The 5,393-nt window shown below is 37.1% G+C and overlaps 1 long non-coding RNA gene across 2 annotated transcripts in view; it reads left to right on the forward strand.

Annotated features, from left to right (window-relative positions):
- The first annotated feature begins 4,253 nt into the window (after positions 1–4,253).
- LOC106473373 overlaps positions 4,254–5,393 on the forward strand; it is a 7,541-nt gene continuing 6,401 nt past the window's right edge. Inside the window, exon 1 of one of the 2 annotated variants that reach the window (XR_002613674.1) lies at positions 4,254–4,289. This is a non-coding gene — a long non-coding RNA (uncharacterized LOC106473373). The remainder of the gene's footprint in view (positions 4,290–5,393) is intronic. The other variant, XR_001291669.2, reaches the window with a different exon arrangement.

A 5,393-nucleotide genomic window follows, 5' to 3' on the forward strand; every position in this document is an offset into this window, starting at 1 on the left:
GCCAGACCTCCTTTGTTGTCTGGTGGTAGTCAGAAGTCAGGGATGGGGGGCTGTTCGTGACCTGATCTGAGGTGAGATGGAGTCCTTCATGTGGCCCTGGGATGTCTCCTCAGGGGGTTCAGAGATGGCTTTTCATAATGAACTTGAATATACTGGGATAAATTTAGACACTGTTTCCTGCTCCTTCTTTCACTAGGGCTGCCTCTACTGAGAGCTCATCTGATCAGCCACGTTCTGCCCCTTTTCTGCAGTTAGTTACGTGAGTTTTTGAAGTTTGGGGGATATTGCCATGCATGCAGGGAGGTTTGCAATGCAATTATGAAAGGGTATTGCTATACCTTTCCCCATCGTTTATAAGAACAACATGCTCTGGCTTATCATTGTCAGGATGAAGTATATTTGGACACTCAGTGGTTGGTTCACATTTTGTCTGAAGCATATCAATGCTCTCCTTATCAATTTGACGATGTACTGGGACCCTTACTGGTTACCACTACAGCTCATTTGTCCTCTTCATGCCTTGCCTTGGTGTCATGGTTGGTCTGTTGCTGGAACTTGTTGAGTTGAGATGCCTTGTTGGAGGTTATTCATTTGCCATCCATTGCTATTCGTGATTTACGGTAGGCACCCTTTCTTCAGCCTTACTTGTTTGCTGGAGTCCCAGAACATTTACAATTTTCTTTATTGTCGTTGGCTGCTAGCCTCTTTTCTACTCCAATGGGTAATTCTGGAGGATCAACCATTCACATCTCACGGCCCCCACCTTCAACACGTCATCCTATTTGTTCCATCGGGGATCTTCGGACAGGTCAGGGCGGTGCCAGCCCCATCGGTGACTACCCGTCTTCACCAGGTCCCGTGGGAGGACGGGTACATCTCTTTCACCACATTTGACATTCATTCACCATTGATCCTTGAGTTCTCAGAGTGCTGAGGGGCCTTAGGAACCGGCTTTTTATTCATTGGGATCCTGTGGTGTCCCAGGATTTATCATCCATTACATTAACCAGGGGGCTTCAGAAGTTGTTTCATATAGCCTATTTGGGGTTATCTGTTGAAGATCGAAATATGCTCCACGTCACTTCTTACCAGATTCGGCATCTGGACGATATTTTGCAGGCTGGTATGTGGATTTCTCTCAACACTTTCCTATCTCATTACCTTCATAATCTGGCAGTTTCCTCTTCTGTGGCTGTGTTGACTATCTCTGCTAGATTTTAACAAGAGGGTAACTTTCTTACCTGATTTATGGTTTTTTCTTCTAGGGTCCCTCTTTATTTCTTTCAAATCCCACTCAGAGGTGAGTGTTGCTGAGTCAGGTGTGCTTGTATTTTCAATTCTGCACTAGCAACCTTTATATCGGTTCATGGTTGCAGTGGGCTTTGTTGAGATAAGGTGTTCCATAAGACCATCTAGGCGCAATTCTAGATAGTAATATTATTTCACAATACAAATCTAATGGACCGCTACTCATGGACTATCATGAGTAAAACTAAAGGGGATATTGCCATTCGCTGCTGAACTTCGAGCTGAATCAGTCGAGATTGGTTTGCTTTTAAAATTTAGGGAACGTAGTTCACCTGTTGCACTGTCTCTGGAGACCTGTTACTCGTGACTCTCCACAGTTCACATGTCCCCACCCCCAAATGCTACCAGTTGAGCTAGGGAGTCCTTACCACACCCAGTTCCCAGTTGCTGGGGTGGTGGACAGAGGATTTCCTTCAGAGTGTTGAGTTTTCTGTACTCTTGGAGAAGAGGGCAAAGTTGGGGACCCTCCTATCCAGGTCCCTAGAAGTTTTTCCCAAATGTCAGTAGGAGCAGTACCAACCTATAAGGGAGCCTACTCATAAAACCAGTCCAGATTTGAACACTTAGCTATCTGGCGAGGTTGTGCTTGGACCCTCTTATGAGCACTGTCGGGTCTTAGGTTGTTCATACAGGGAGTCCAATATCTTCTCGTAAATCCCAACGCAACATGGTTCCATCTCAGGCCCTTGGTGTAACAGTGTTCCATGTCCTCTCCATAATTTTGGGTAAGTGTAATTCTCCTTGCCCACTTGGGGAGTGAAGATGACTGTTTGTCAATCCAGATTGGATGAGTTCTGGACCTTGGGTGGAGTATGACAAATAATGATCCAGTCAATCCGAGCCTGGGATGTTGCCATTTGGACTTCTTCAGGTTGATCAGAAGGATTATCCACTTTGGTATTGCTTTCTTTCTTTCATAAATCCAGTAGTTCGAAACACATTGTTCCGTGGCTGCGGGTGGGGATCCTATCACAAAGATATATATATATATATATATATATATATTTATGGTCCAACTGCCCTGGCCACCAACATGTGATATGGGTACCATGACCCCTTAAATCAAGCCCCGAGTCGTGGAATCTTGGTTGTGTGGTTGGGGCTGGCCCATCATACTTACTTGTGTATTATTCTACCCTTTTCAATAGTTCTGGGTGTAGAGCATACCTGTTTTGGATGTAGTGCAGTTTTTCCCACTTAGGTACCACTTTTCATGGTACACCTTTGTTCTATGCAGATGCTTTCTGTATGAATTATGCCCTCACTGGCCCCTCCACCTTCTCAATGTGGGATTCTAGCTATAAATGTCAGCGGAGGTATGTATGTTTTGAAAGTTATCTTTTTCCTCATCTGAAAATGTATTTCCAAACATACTTTCCTCTGCTGGCACTCTCCCTCCCTTCCTCACCACTAAGAGCCAGCATTAGTGACCAGGAAGGGGTAAGTCTAGAAAAAGTGATTATATTGTCTGCATACAGTGCTTATATACAGTACCTGCATAGAGGGCATGTGAAGGCTGGTGTAAAGTTTTGCAAATTAGATATTGCCGAGGGCAGTCAAGTGGGGGTATAAAGACTGAAGCAAGTGGTGGCAAAGAACAACAGAAGATGGTGATCGAGAAATAGCTATAAGTGTCAGTGGAGGTATGTTTGGAAATAACATTTTCAGATTAGGAAAAAGAGAACTTTCATTCACTCATGCTTCAATTAATGTTTCCCAACTTCTCTTACAACATCAAAGTAAGGAGACTGTGATAACTCAAACCATTTTATGTATGCACCAATTATGGTCAAAAGTAATACATGTGAAGCAAAATTTTCTGCCAGTATTTTGCTACATCTTTCTGGTTGTGTTATTTAATGCATGTCATATTATTGCAACAAAGTCTTAGGGTTTAATGCATGCTATATTATTGCAATAATAAAGTCATATTGTTGCTGCTTTCTTAAGTAAATTTTATTATCAGATAACATCAGGACATTATTATTATAAAAACAAGTTAATTACACATGCTCCTCTCTGCATACACCAAAACACACACATTCCTTTTGGTTTTTTAGCTTTGGGCATTTAGACATAACATCAGGACATATAAATTCACTAATAGTCTTTAGATAACTGATGTTGGAAAGATAGAGCTAGTATGTGATATTCAAAGTCAGATCTTCAGTTTGTTTAAAGGTTTTTTTTTTCCTGTTGAAAAGTTAAATCTAGTGTGTGATATTTAGAGTCAAGTGTTCACTTTGTTCAAATATGTTTTCTTTTCTTTTTTTTCCAGTTGGAAAATTAAATCTAGTGGGTTATATTCAAAGTTAGGTCTTTAGTTTGTTTAAAGATGTTTTTTTTTTTTTCTTCATGTGGAAGGTTAAAACTAATGTGTGATTTTCAAAGATTTTGTCTGGTAAAAAGTTAGTTTTCAGATGTAACATGAAATCCTACAAATGTTCTTTTAAAGTTTATGGTGCCAGAGACAAGATTATGAGTGAGAAGGCTTATTATCTAAAATGATGAGAGGATTTTTAGAGACAGCTTATACTTCTGAAGAAGATCACCAAAGTGTACAGTACATGTTTGGTTATTTTTCAGTCAGATATCTATCTTTTGAAGCTTTTGCATGTTTCTTTGGTGAGGATGTTTTATTTTTTAATAGAACAAATCACTTGTTTTTGGTAGCTCGAAGGATAGTAATTCAGTTTTTGGTCATTTGGGAAGTTATTTTTTATGGGTTTTATTTTTTTTCTAATTGAAGAACATTCTTGTCATGGCTCATTATTTTTAGCTTTGATTTTCTTTGATCTAATATAGAGCAGTTGTATTAGAATGTGTACATGATTATAAAATTATTTTGCATTGTTTGTTGTTCTTTATGTTTTTGCATGTAGTTTATTATTTTAACATTAATGTTTCCTTATTTTAATTATGCTTTCAGTTGTGATTTCGAATTTTTTAATGTTTAGGTCATCGTGGTATTCTTCTGAGCGGTAAGTTATATTTTGACTATTATGTTGGGACCATTTCAGGGCATGTAAGTTTGTTGTATATAATTTGTGATAAAATAAGTTTGAGTTCATATACTGTTTAACTCTTTCAGCACGGGCTTGGTCCCTGGGACTGACCTCGTAACCATTTTGTGCTTGTTATAGTTTTCATGCTATAACTTTTAGATTAGTAAGTGAATATTAAGAAAATTTGGTACATTATCAGTAAACATTGCAATGCTTTCATATGCAAAATATAACATTTATCAAATCTTAAGGTTTGTAAAGCAATGTTTTTCACTTGCCTTTTTTCTTTTTGCATGTTGTCTATCTAACATGCAAACTAATTTTCATTTCAAGATTAAAAATGCTTTTATGCATTAGAAAATTTTCATATTTCACATGTAAAATATTTGTAATGTCCAGATAGATATCAAACATTAGATTAATTACTGAAAATAACAGATAAAATATAAAGTTTTTTCTTAAGTGTACCGATTTGGTTGATTTGACTGATCTTGCAACCATCATAAAATATAAGGAAATAAATATAAATTATGCTTCTTTCATTCTAGAATGAACACAGATTATAACATGAAAATAAATGTATAGACTAAATAGCTTAAATCTCACGACATCATACATATATATATATATATATATATATTTATTATTTTTATTATATTGACCTTTCACTTATGCCTGGCTAACAATACACAAATTACAATGACGCGGCACACGTGCACTTGAGTTACCATATCCAGTAACATAAAACCGATCTTTGGTCTGTACAAAGTAACAGACATTGGATGGGTTTTAGTAGACTAGTATTATTTTGTAAAATACAGTCACATTTCAATTATTATATGTATATAGATTATTACTATTTACAAATATCTTCTTAAACTTATTTTTCTTAAAACATAGAACAGTAAATAAAGAAGTAAAGCAAACAATTATTTCAACTAGTTATGACCCTTGTACTTGGTTGCTGCTTGACGTAAGTTGCTAAGCCATTAAAAAATTTGCACGTGGAGGATATGAAACAAAATAATTTTTTTAGGTTTTTATTATATATATATATATACATATATATATATATATACA

Source organism: Limulus polyphemus, unplaced genomic scaffold, assembly GCF_000517525.1.
Source record: "Limulus polyphemus unplaced genomic scaffold, Limulus_polyphemus-2.1.2 Scaffold6116, whole genome shotgun sequence".
Lineage (NCBI taxonomy): Eukaryota > Metazoa > Arthropoda > Merostomata > Xiphosura > Limulidae > Limulus > Limulus polyphemus.